Below are 13,785 nucleotides of genomic sequence, written 5' to 3' on the forward strand. Positions count from 1 at the left end.
TCAAACATACCCGGATAGAGCCGAGCAATTATATCAGCAAAGCGGCAGCTAAATGAACATTTGCATAAATCCTGACACAAATAGACATCCTCTGAAAAGAAAAACCCCAAACTCTCGCTCTCACTCAGACAAGAATAACCATTTTGTGAATGGAGAGGGGGGATGCAGATCCATAGGTTACGACGGTAATTACAGTCGGTCTGAAAGGGGGAGACAGGAAACGCTGCAACAGAGCGCCGAGTGTAGCCGCAGGGAGGATACGTTTTTTTAGAGACGTGCTCGGGACTTCCATTTGCACAGCAACGGGCACTGGGACAAATAAACAAGAGGAGAAAACAAGAAATGTGGAGGGAGGTGAGGAAATGGACGAAGAGGGAGAGGGGAGGGTGCAAGACGGAGGAGAGCTCGTGTCATCGTGACGGCCGTGGTTCTTTTGGCTGCTTGGATTCAAGCTAAATCACATTCAACAAATAAAACTCGTCCCAAAAGTTCCTTCAGATTAACTTAACTGAAAACAAGATGAGGAATGCAAAGTAGAGGGACGCAGAGGTTAATGTTATTTGCGCGAGGGAGGTATAGAGAGATGGTGGGGGAGTCATGGAAGGCACGGGGAGAAGGGACGGAGCAGGAGGTTAAGTACAAATTTGGAACCACATGAGCCAACCACACGTTGAAAGACTGTAATTTGGATTTTCCCAGAATAGCCAGTAAACGACTGAGAGACGAGGGACAGGATAACATAAACTCTTTAGCAGCACGCAACACGCAAACAACAACACACTCCCGCACAAGGGATAGTCTGAAATTCAGATCAATTAGCTTATTTCGGAGGGAGTGGGTTATGTGAATAGTGATGTCACACTCATGGTGTTAGATCTAAATCTACAGCCAAAAGCCAGGTTTGTGCATTTGACAGAGACCAGTAACTTCTAGCTCTTGTGTGATAAAGTGATTATAAACCAAAACAAACTATTGATTTAATTTGAACTCCAATGTGGCTTTGAAGTGGATTACACGGAGTAAATGTAAATGTACCTCAACGTCAGGCTTTGGCTGAAGGAAGTGATTTCCTCGTTGAGGAAAGGGATCACAAACACTTTTTGAGAGCAATCGTATAGTTTGCAGTCTGGTAGTGGGATGTTGTACAGAACGAGGCCTGTGAAATGAAGTTAACGGGACAAACCTTGTTAAACAGTGATGCGTATTCATATTTTCTTTAACCGTTTTTAGTGTGCAGACGCGTAGTACGCATATTTTTGTCGCGCAAGTGAATACACATATTTCTCAAAACGTGAAACTAAGTCTTTAACGTTAAGGCGTTTTCTCTTTTCAGTTTTGAACCCCCGTCAGGAATTGGAACGACTAAATGATATGCTCAGCTCCTCTCCACCACCATAATTCCAGCCTTAGACTTTCCAGTGGTGGTTGCTGTAAAACTAACAACGCAACTGATTTAGAGTTGTTGTTTTTTTCTCCTGTTTTTTTTTTTGTAGTCCTTTCTAGCAGCGGTCATTGTTGTTCTTGTCACAAATGTCTCTGTAAGCAATCACCACTCCCCAACAAGCAATTAATACTCCTGGTCCGTCCGAAAAACAGCTGAAAGCAATGATCTCATCATCAGCAGCGGTAGTGTCACGGCTGATTTACGACTCTGCCTTTAACACTTGCACACAGGCCTGCAGCCACGCAGCCAACCTGAGCTATCCGTCTCTGCAGAGGTTACGTCCTCGGCCGGAGCCTTTCAGCTGCACGCCACTTGCGTGGACGATGCACAGGCATGCGTCGCGTCCAGCAGCTGTCCATCAAACCTACCGATGGTTTGAAATCGGCTTTTTGCATGCGGCATAACTGGACACAGATGTTGTGAAAAAGCTCTTGCGGGACCTGACAAGCTGTCTGAAACACGAACAGCGTGGACTGCAGGGAAGCATAAACAAAGTGTCCTTCACCACACGGCAATGAAATGAGCAGAAAAATCACTTCTAATATGTCAAGCCGTTCCCTATTGGTTTTACTCGGCAGCTTTCTTTCATTACCGCGTAGGGAGTGGATGTTATGATGATTATGATTTTGACTGGAAGATAGCTGGTTTCAATTTTGCCACCGCTGGGAAAATCTTAATGGGGTAGAATAAAAACGGCTCACTTTAATTCAGTAACCGCTTCTATAGTTCCCTTGAGCAATGTATCAACAGTGGTACGCTGTTCGTGAATGAGGCAGCTGTCTACTTGAAGCAAGGCGGCGCACTAGTAGCGAGCTTTGTGGCCGCTGATCAAAGGAGTAACACAAAAAGAAACACTTCAGCGTTCAGACTCCGCATTGTGAATTCTCCTTTTTGATTTATTACACGATGAGTCTTCAAGGTTGTACATGGAAAAACAAAATAATCAGTCGGAAAGTGACACGTGTAGAGATAATGATACACTTACAAGTATAAGTACATTTTCGTTTTCTTTTTTAAAAGTAGTGAGCACGGGATTTTTTGAAAACAAAACAAAACATCGATAGCATTGGATTCCATAACCTTGAGTCCAAAGTCAAAACTGGAACTGAATGTATCTCTGATCGGTATCTCCGCGCCCGTGCTATGAATGTGATAACCCACACTCACTAAGATAAAGCCTGCTTATCTATATTCAATGTTTGTGTTCTCGTTCCAGCAGAAACATGTACACAGTGAACGCCGTGCTCTCGTTTCTCTCTGCGCAGTGCAAACCTTCTGCTTATTTCCACCAGCTCTGACTGTCGGAGGAAAACCGTGAAGGAAGCTCACGATGGCCGCCGCGCCGTCTTCTGTTGCAGCAGGTCAAGCGGAACAAGTAGGTCAGCCGTCGGTTGGAACTGGGTCGGGTCGGCGTATCGCCGACGGCCCCCGTGAGAGCCGGTGTGGGCCTTAAGTCAACGCTGCCCTCGTTGACAAACAAATAATATTCACCCCGGGATTATCATGCTGGGATCCTCCTTGATGACTGTGTCATTTTGATTTCCGGAATTAGACCCTCTGGCGAGGATGGAGAAAGATTAGAGTTCATTTACATTTTTAGATTTGAAGCATTTAGCCAAAGCTCTGAAGTAGTAGAATACGCTTCAAATTCCTAAATCAGCTAAATGAAATGCAGAAGTAGTATTTCCTCATAATATTCTTGAATTGCTTGGCTGGGTTGTGCTGTATTTGTAGTATATATATATATATATATATATATATATATATATATATATATATATTTTTGTAGAGTATCTAGATGTATCTTAGACCGATTCACCAGTTCACCAGTCTTCCAGTCTTTATGCTAAGCTAACATGTTGGTATCGGTCGGTTCATATTTACTTTACTAGCTACGTGATTGATATAAAGCTTCTTATCTTACTCTCACCAACAAAGCCAATGAGCTTGTTTTTAACTTACTGAAGATACACATGTTCAAATCTCTGCACTTCAGACGTCCTTCTTCATTAGTGACTTCAACCACGGAGCAAAGCCTTCCTTCCTGTGGGAGAGTATTCACTGGCTTAAACACATTTGTGATTTTATTGGCTCTGAGTGTGTTATTACCGCAATGTTCTTCTTCTCTATGGTTTCTGTAAAAAGAGCCCGGAGTGCTTGTCACTGCCGGGATGAGTCAGCCGGTCAGACAAAACCAGTATCACCACCAGCGATTTGTCATTATTCCCCAAACTTGTTCTCACATCTCCGCCGCCGTCCTTCATGTTGTTTGCAGATTGTGAAAGACATTGAACACATCGGTGATTTTCCTTCTTCGTAAAGCGGGAAAGAAAAAAAAAAGCGAATGACTTGGAATACAAGAGTCACACTGCAAATACATGGCTTCACTTGCTTGATTTGATTAGATGCAAGATGGGATTTCTTCACAGCAGTAAACAAGCTGCAGGGCACAGTTGACATGAGGGTGGGAAAATAAAAACCTTGGTCGCCCTGACAAGCCACCGAGGTGTGTTTGACGGCGTCGTTTTCGTCGGCTTGGTTCTGCAATACTGCAATGATCACATGATTGGTGAGGAGCTGCAGCGGCTGAGCCCAATAATCGTTCTGTTTCATGCAACATGGTTCATTTAATAGGGGTGACATAAACCCTAATTGTCGTGGAGGACTCGCTGTTCTCATCATTTTCCTCATGTAGATTTGACCACATCATTTAGCTCTCTGTGAACGCTGTGACATTTTGTACTCCAGCTAATAGTACAAGTGCCCCAAACGCAACCAATTATTTCAGTTCCCACAGTCATTTCATTCTCCGATCCAGAAATGAAGGCAGGTTTGGCAAGCCCTGGCCCACGCTTGGATGTATAAATTATGAATAAATGATTCTAATAGTGCGCACTGGCGGTTGGGATCTTTTAATGACTTTCCTGTAGCCTTAGGCCAGCTGTCCAAGCTAATTCTACTCACTACGGGGATTTCCTCATCACACTTTCTCTTTTAATTTACAAGTGAATGAGACTTGATGAAAGATTGTTATCACCAGGTGTGTTTGTTCATCATGCTGCGGGCCATCAACAAGCCCTTCAAAACATGCACGCATGCAGGCATAGCAAATTGGAATCCCGCTGGGTGCATACGTGTTCATACACATGCCTGTACGACATTTGTCCGCGTTACACGTAGACACGTGTTTTATCACCAATGCTCAAGATCATATCAATAAATATACTTTTCTGTTTCAAATAACCCTTTTGCCGAGAACTTTTTAACTTAAGGGAATTTCCACACTGTCACCAAAAACCAAAGACGGTTTCTGGCACAGAAACAGAACTCCCCTAATAGCACAAACTAAAGCATCACCAATCCAAACCCGTCTTCAATGGTCCTGCCAGTCGGTCCAGTCGTGCTGCATGTGACCACATGTAATGGCACCCAACACTCTCCCAGAATCAGAATTGACAGATGCATTGGACCGGTACTCATATCCTGCCATTGTACTTTTCCGGACTCCCTGCTGCCCTGTGCCTTTAGTACCTTTAATGGCATTGCATACAGTCTCCGTTGTGTCAATAAGGTTTTAATAGGTTTAAAGAATACATGACATGCCAGCGTGCCTGGGGGGGCATCTGTGCCAGAACAAGAAAATGGCTTTAAATGATGCCTCATCCATAAATAGATTTGGTTTCTCCTAAAGCATGCTGGACCTGTTTTCCAGGAACACTGGACATTCACTGACCTTCAGGGATTCAGTCTTCGCTTTTGTGTGGCACTCCTCTGTCTCTGTTGTGAAGGATGAAAGTCACTTTGGTCCTGACCCATGACTCTATTTAGATGAGTTGGTTTCCCGTGTGGTGTTTGGTGAGTGTTGAGTGTGACTGTTTTGTTTGAGCCTTTGTAAAGTGGTCAGCACACACACACACGATAGAGCACACCCTCCAAAAGAGGGTGACGGGAGATGTTTGTGACCGTGTGAACCAGCTGCTGAACAACCTACTGAAAATATCAATACTTTTTTGTGTTTGTTCAAAATGTGTCTCAGGATTTCTAAATACATGTGTCTCTGGAGTTCTGTCTCTCTCATTGTCTTCCTCAAAAATTTCCATCCGCGTGTGTTTGTATATGTGCATTGGGAGAAACCCGGGAAGGGCCAGCGTCTGGACAAACCGGGCAGACAGACGCATCAACGTGCCAAAAAGTGACCGAGAGGGAGGAAGGCGAAGTTTAAAACAAGAGGAAGACAAGGCAGAGAAGAAGTTGGACGTTGGAGAAAGCGGAGAGAGACGGGGCCCCTGACCTGACCGCACTGACACACTCGGGTCTCTCTCTCCTCGCCAGCTGTGCGCTGTGGTCTATCCGGAGAGGACGCACTCGCACACACATATACTTATCTACGCATGCAGGCGATGAGGACATAGTTGGCCAAAATGCATGTGTGCGTTTGGATGTGACAGCCTATCCATGCATGCTAAAGAGAGTGTGGACGTTACCAAAAAAATCCTCCCGTCTGTGTTTGTTTTTTTCCCTCCAAGTCCCTGAACCTGTACGCACATCTGTGTGTGTGTATATACATATATTTACACGCGTGCTGGTGCTGATTTCCGTCTGTTGTTCTTGCTCGGTAGCCTGAGCGGTCAGGATATCGGTGCGTACAGCGTCCCCATGTACCGCTCCATCATCTCTGCCTCTTGACTGCGTCTCCACATGTGTGTCTCGTCTGCGAACCATTAGCGACGTCGAGCACAAACGAAGCAATTTGGAATAAGTGCTCAAAGGTGCCACAGTTACACCCCCCCCCCCCCTCACACCCCCCACACGTCCAACTATCCCTTCCCACAATCCTTTGCCGCATTCGCAGGCAGCCGTTCCCACCACTGGAGCCTGACTGTTACCCAACGCGCACGTCTCTGCAAATAGAAACTGTGGTGCTAACAGGCGATGTGGGCACCCAGTGTTTTCAGAGAGGGCCCCGGCGGGTGCTGACTGGCCCTCCAATGGGGTTATTTTTACTGCGCGTGGAGCCCTGCAGGACAGGCAGTCGGAGAGATGTGCAGGAAACGCAGCATGGTCAAAGAGTCAGCCGGGGGAAAGTTCCCTCTTAACGCAGCAGTTTGTCATGTATGTGTGTGGTGCACATGGTTGTGTTTCTGTGCATCTGTGGTTGTGTGTGTATGTTGCACTGTAACCAGACGCGGGTGGGATTTTACAGTATGTGTGCGCTGGGTTTAGACAAGGAGAACTGCCTGTGGATTTGTTTATGCTAGTGTTGTGTTGTGTTGGTGTGTGTGTGTGTGTTTGTCTCCCTATTTCTAGGAAACAGGCTTTCCTTGGCAAAGCCAACAGATCCGCTGCAACCTCCGTAACCTCCACCCACTGCAACCATCACCATCACCACCACCACCACCCCCACCCTTCCCCGCCCTCCGGGAGAGGAGCCCGGGAATCGATACTCCGCAATCTGAGGGAGTGAGCGTGCTAGCATCCGTAAGCTGAGGTTTTCCGACCATGGAACATCAGTCAGATACACGCACGTCAGCATCCAAACAATCGCACATAAACACACACACACACATGCACGCACTCACGCACACATGTTGATGTGTGCCTGGACGCGGGGACTTCCCACACAGGCTCATCATGACATCGTAGTTCAGCAGGGCCAAGCTCAAAGTGGTTGCACAGCAGAGGTGGAAACAGGGTGGAGAAGAACCGCTCCAGAAGTGAGGTCAGTTCTGGAGACGAACCCCTTGATGAGCGAGCAAAGCAAAAACCTGAACTATGTGCTTTAATCGTTGTCCTCACTCTGCCCTCCGGCAATACGTGCTTCTGCTGGAGTCAAACAAAGGACGGAGAGGGAAATCAGCACAAACACATTTGCATATGCTCACAGTTTACTCTTGGGTGGAGAAAGGTTCCAAACAATCGCTGATGCAGTCTAATTATGATAACGTTTTGGTTCTAAGCAGTTGCACATATAAAGAAATCTGCATACTATGCATAGATTTTATGGACAAACACACCTAGTGCTACGCACACTCCCACGTACACACACACACACACACACGTAAAACACACTGAGGCCAGAGTAAATTACAGTCGTCCCATCTGGGAGCATTAAGAAGCTGTTAATGAATAGGGTGCTGGAGCAGCAGCCGCAAGTGGAGCAAGGCAGCTGGAGGAGGGAGGTGTGGTGAGGCAGGGAGGATGGGGAAGGGAGGCAGGGGGGGGACTGGGTAGCATCTGGCCAGCGGATATGTGTGTAGTCATGTAAAAAAAAAAAAAAAAAAAAAAAAAGGCTTGCGGTAACATTGCACGTCTTTGGGGAAGGAGGCGAATCACAAGATGTGTTTTGAAGCCAGTGCTCCGTGTGACCTGCCTGCTGGAGAACACACGCTGCAAATGCAAATAACCCCCATAATTCAGATGATGTTTCTTTGTAAAAAATACATCCTGCCGAAGGTCAAACGTGAGTGGTCACATTTTAAACAGAAACGTTTAACATAGTATGAAAAAGATCATAAGTGCAGATAAACTCAGTAACCCCGTGTGAATGGGCTCATGCGGGGAAAAGGGCTGCTCGGCTCCACCTTAATGACTGCACCTCCTCAATGGGAGGTGTCGGAGGAGGTGTGGCAACAGAAGGGCCGGTTATCCTAAGTGACCTTTTAATACCCTCTTCCCTTCACAATACCTCCGCTGGCGGGCGTTGTGTGTGGACACATGGGCAATGTGCGGAGCAGAAGTGTGCCTCAGACGGAGACAAAAGACACCACCTGTATGCTAATGCGTAGCAAGGCTCTCGGAGAGGGCAGATGCAGAAGGATGAAGTATGCTGCTCTCCTGGGGCTATAAAAGGGAAACAGGGCCCAAAAAATTCATTTTGGACCCCGTTTTTTTTCTTCTTTTTTTTAGGAAGGAAGGAAGTAGGAAGGGATGAAACAAGAACAACCCAGTCTCACAGCAAAACGTGTAATAGCTACGTTGTGGAATGTGGTATTCTCACGCTCTTGGGGAGAAAGCGTGAGAATACAACGTTTCGTTTGCAACTAGGTCACGTGACTATCAACTTTCCCTCAGCTAAAAGAAAACTGTCGGCCTATTATCTGTGAAAAACACAATATTTTAAGAAAGCATCAGCATCTGTATGCATTTCGATGGCATTTCTAGGGGAAAGTATGCGTTATATTTCCATAATCTTCTATCAGAGAATGTAGAAGACCTTCTGTTTATTAGTTTCTAGTGACGTAGTTGCAAGGCAATGTAAATGAATGGGCCAAAATAAAACGTAGTATTGTCACAGTTTTGGGGAGAAAGCGTGAGAATACCACGTTCCACAACGTAGCTATTACACGTTTTGCTGTGAGACTGGGTTGAACAAGAAACACCGGAAGTGTGTTCATACACATGCCTGTACGACATTTGTCCGCGTTACACGTAGACACGTGTTTTATCACCAATGCTCAAGATCATATCAATAAATATACTTTTCTGTTTCAAATAACGCTTTTGCCGAAATCTTTTAAACTTAAGGGAATTTCCACACTGTCACCAAAAACCAAAGACGCTTTCTGGCACAGAAACAGAACTCCCCTAATAGCACAAACTAAAGCATCACCAATCCAAACCCGTCTTCAATGGTCCTGCCAGTCGGTCCAGTCGTGCTGCATGTGACCACATGTAATGGCACCCAACACTCTCCCAGAATCAGAATTGACAGATGCATTGGACCGGTACTCATATCCTGCCATTGTACTTTTCCGGACTCCCTGCTGCCCTGTGCCTTTAGTACCTTTAATGGCATTGCATACAGTCTCCGTTGTGTCAATAAGGTTTTAATAGGTTTAAAGAATACATGACATGCCAGCATGCCTGGGGGGGCATCTGTGCCAGAACAAGAAAATGGCTTTAAATGATGCCTCATCCATAAATAGATTTGGTTTCTCCTAAAGCATGCTGGACCTGTTTTCCAGGAACACTGGACATTCACTGACCTTCAGGGATTCAGTCCTTGGTTTTATGTGGCACTCCTCTGTCTCTGTTGTGAAGGATGAAAGTAATTTTGTGGGTTTTTAAAAAAAATGTTTATAAGTAGGAAGGGATGAAACAAGAAACATCGGAAGAGGGCCACTTCATGAGGGAGAGGGGGCAGTAAAATTGATTTTCTCCTTCTTTAAGGTTGCAAAAGAGGAGATAATAAGAGCAGTGCGGATGAGCGACGATAGGATGGTGCTGGGGAGAGAAGAAAGGGCATCGGCAGTAAAATTCATTTCCAATCTTTGTGTTAAGTAATGAGAAAGTGGGAGAGTGGCGGAGTGTGCCACTTCAGATGGGAGGCGAGAGGGGGGGCGGCGGCAGAGTGAGGAGACAGATAGGACCAAAGGCTGTAAAATTCATTTTCCCTTCCTCTCTTTAAGTAATGGGAGACCAAAAGTCGCTGAGGGTGAGTGCGGTGTCTTTGTCAATAAGCAGAGGGAGGGAAATGGGGTAATAAAATTCATTTCCTCTCATTCCGTATTTTCTTAAGAAAGAGAGGGGTTCGGCGGATGGAGTGTGCCGTGGCAGAGGGGCGGCTGTTCATATGGAAAAAAGGAAGGGAGGTCAGGGCTGTAAAAGTCACTTGTTCCCTCAAATAATAAGGCAGAGTGGCAACATGTGCCAGTCTGAATGGAGGGTGGAGTAATTGCTATTAAGCAGATTTTGTTTTTAGCAAGACACACATGGCAGCAGAGACAATTCCTCCCCCCTTGGACCACATGTGCATAACTCTCTGCTCATTCATAAACACACTTATGTAAACACATCTCCGGCATGTATACAATGCATTCGTGTCAGTAGTATTTACCGCTATCTCTGTATTCCTCCAGATATTCAAGCGCATTTTTTTCTTTCTCCACACTATCTTGTTCCTGCCGAAAATCCCCGAGCCATCTATTTACCACACTGTGTCTCAGTGTGCATGCACCCAGACCTCTTCACTGCATCGTTTACACACCATCTATTGCTATAGTTCAACTGCAAAGCCCCAAACCAGCTTTCAAAAGGATTTTTCTCTCTCTGCAAAACAACGCGCAAAAGGCAACTTCCGACACGTTCCGCTAATGCTACTTCCCGTCCGTCAGCAGGAGTCAGCTGCAGCGACGCCGTCGAGCTAATCTGTATGTAAACTTTAACCTCATGTTTGCGATGGGACAGGAGGGCGCCATTCTGGGCCTGCCAACTGCCTGATGTCTCCCGTCTCCCTCGAGGCTCCCCCCAGGGCCTCTCAGGGCCGGGGAGGTCCGGGGAACTCAGGACGGACGCACGTTGCATTTGATTTGGACCTGTTTCAGGGGTGGGGAACGTACAGCTCAGCTTCCCCGTCCGCTTCCCCTGGAGAGCGGCCATCAGGTGGAGCTTTCTGTTTGAAGCTCCACTGTGCCACGTGGCGCCGCTCCCGCCGGTCTAGCGTGCACTGCAATGATGTAACAGCGCTTTGGTCAGTTGTGGTAAATCTGCGTGCAGGGTATCCACGCAGAGCCTCGTGTGCGATGGCAGGCTGTTGTGTTGTTGTGTCAAGGGAGGGTCGCCATGGCAAACAGAGCCTCTGGGTGGTCTCCTCTGCTGACAGGAGCGGAGCTCTTTCTTTTCAACACAACCTGCGCCGCCGCTCTCCTTTCTGGTCGGTGGCCTTGTTTGTGGCTGCCGCCGTCTATGGAGCGTCCCTCATACATACTGAACTGGGCTTTTGAGGAGTCCGCCAGCGTGCGTCTTTTTTTATGGTCATCCAGCAACACTCCTCTCCCCCTATTTACATTGGAGTGTCAATCTCTCGCTCTTTTTCTCTATCTGCGTCTGTCTGTATTTTTTTTTTTTTAGAGGTTCTTTCACATTCTTCTATTCAATTTCGTTTTTTCTCACTCTCGTCCACCTGCCCACTTCGACACAAGCCCCCCCCCCCCCCCCCCCCCAACCCTCACTTTCTCACACCACTTAGCTCCAAATTTCTCTCACCTACTTTTTTTTTCTTGCTTCTGTTTTGTAGATTTTCTCCCAAAAGTGTTGACACTATATCTCTTCCTTTCTCAATTTCTCCCTAAAAAACTATATGCATTGTTCTTTTTCATCTCTCAGCTATTTTTATTTGGCTGTCTCTCCTCAGCTTCAAATTTCCTGTGTAACAATCTATTTCTGATGATAATACTTAGTCCTACTTTCATCATCTTGTTCCATCTCTCCAGCTACCTGCTTCCGTATGTATGTGGGTCCTCATCCGGACATCTTATTACGTGTTCCGCCTGTCCCTCTTTCCTTCTTGTTTGTTTCCTGTCTCCTATCTTTATCACTCTCTCCCCTCTCATCCATTTGGCATTCGTCCGTGCTTCCGCTTCTCCTCCGCACTCAACATCGCCTCAAATATATTTATGTTTACACCTCAAGTCCCTTTTCAACTTTATTTCATACCATCCTCTTTCTTATCTCCTCTGCGTTATTACACTTCCTCCACATTTCCAGCTCACCCACAAACATTTCGATGTTTTTTAGGATGAGGCGGACTCCTTTGATTTGTTGCTGCTTTCCAAATGATTGTGCGTTTCTCTCTTTTGTTCATTCCTTTGTCGCTGAGTCACCTGCAATATCTCACACAGGGGAAGAAAGGAAATTATCACGGCCCAAAATGAAAAAATGAAATTTGCCCAAGGGACATGGACATAATTGCAGGTCGGCGAAGGTAACCTGCTTGCTAGTAACAGGCCAAAAGGTTTCCCTGCTTCGTTTATGGGAGAAAACATGTTTATTGTCGCTTCAATGTGTGTCCCTCCTTTGCACTTTCTCTCCAGCGTCTTTTTTTACTTTGCATATTTCCCTCCTCAAGAGCTTCTTTTTTTAAGCTCTTCACTCTCATCTCGCACGCCTCCTCACTTTTGCTTTCATTCTTGTTCTTACACTCTCGTTATCTAACATTGTGTTTGCATTTCTCCTCAATCCTCCACCTCCTCATCCGCCTCCTTCTCAGCTGCTCTTTGTCTCTCAGTTTGGCTGGTGGATATGCAAGCGTGCACAGCCATCAGCAGGGCCGCTCACTACAATGTCATCCTAATATGTTTTACCAGGAATCCAATCCGTCACCCGACACGCGGATCGTTGCACGCGGCGCCGGCTAATCAACATCCTCTTTGTTTTTCCCTTGAAATTAACTACAGCTAATTAAGAACTGGCACTTACCACTTCCTCACGTTGCTGCAACGCAAGGGGTTACTCACTGATTACCTCTAAAATTGCTCCAGCTAATCATTAACTTTGCTTCCTTCTCGGCCTCAGGAGAATCAACAAGTGTGCCAGAGCAACAACGGAGCACGAACGAACCTGTTTTAAGCAGGATAGCCGTTTAGGGAAGGACGGGGATCTTTAAAGCGTCGGCATTTCATGGGAGGAGGTGGACCTGCTGGAGTAATTAAAAGGAAACATTTCGCTTCCATTGTTCGCTAAGAAAGAACTCACAAGTTCAGGAACGACTCGTGCAGGAGGAGCTACCTGGACTAACGCTGGAGCACACGAGCTAAGGGAGGCCGAGCAGACGAGACGCACACTGGGCCGAGCGCGGCCGGGCTGCTGCTGCTGCGTCTCTGTTCTTACCGACACCGTTCCCTCATCTGAATAGAACACGATGATAGTCAAGCTCATTAAACCTAAATCATTTGCGTTCACTGTGAAGGAGCCACGCACTTCTCCTTTAATGGCCACGCTGGAGAGCCAGAAGGGAGAAAGTGACAGCGAGCAGAGTCAAGACGACCCTGCTGCACATAAGAGAATTCATCTCCACCAAGTGACCCCTCGGCCCTCCCGAACAAAAGAAACTTCTCACCAAATTTCCTTTTCCGGCTGCTCTACAGTCAAAATTCCAACTTGGACTAGAAAAAAGTGGGATTTATTTATCTTGTGTCGTGGATCATAACATATCAAGTATGAAATTAACCTGTAGATACTCAAAAGTAAGGATGGCTGAAAGGGAGACTACATGTTTCAGATGTTGCAGATAAACCCGATCACACACTCACTCAGATGCTTCATCTTACTACACACGTACATCTGTCAGAGACTATTGGAATAAATATGTGTGCATTGTTCCTTTACAGAGCAGTACACGTGTACATGTTCTTTATACTTTTCAGAGGTAATCAAGGAAAAAGAAAAATCAGTGTTTTGTTTTTTCCTTTTTAAGATCACAGAAAGTGCAACTTTATAACCTCATCTAATTACTCTTGTTAAAATGGATGGAAAACAGTCAGTTCCCAGGCCTGCTTGACACGGTTTCCCCAATCACTTCCCTACATCTCATTTTCACGCTTAAGGAACAACCTCAGTGCAAA

The 13,785-nt window shown here is 46.1% G+C and overlaps 1 long non-coding RNA gene across 1 annotated transcript; it reads right to left on the reverse strand.

Annotated features, from left to right (window-relative positions):
- Positions 1 to 2,332: 2,332 nt before the first annotated feature.
- LOC144383558 (uncharacterized) lies at positions 2,333 to 6,243 on the reverse strand. The gene is made up of 2 exons (XR_013451004.1): positions 3,407 to 6,243; positions 2,333 to 3,001 (listed from the first exon to the last, which is right to left on the reverse strand). It is a non-coding gene; the product is annotated as an uncharacterized LOC144383558 (long non-coding RNA).
- Positions 6,244 to 13,785: the final 7,542 nt, after the last annotated feature.

Source organism: Gasterosteus aculeatus, chromosome 10 (genome assembly GCF_964276395.1).
Source record: "Gasterosteus aculeatus chromosome 10, fGasAcu3.hap1.1, whole genome shotgun sequence".
Classification (NCBI taxonomy): domain Eukaryota; kingdom Metazoa; phylum Chordata; class Actinopteri; order Perciformes; family Gasterosteidae; genus Gasterosteus; species Gasterosteus aculeatus.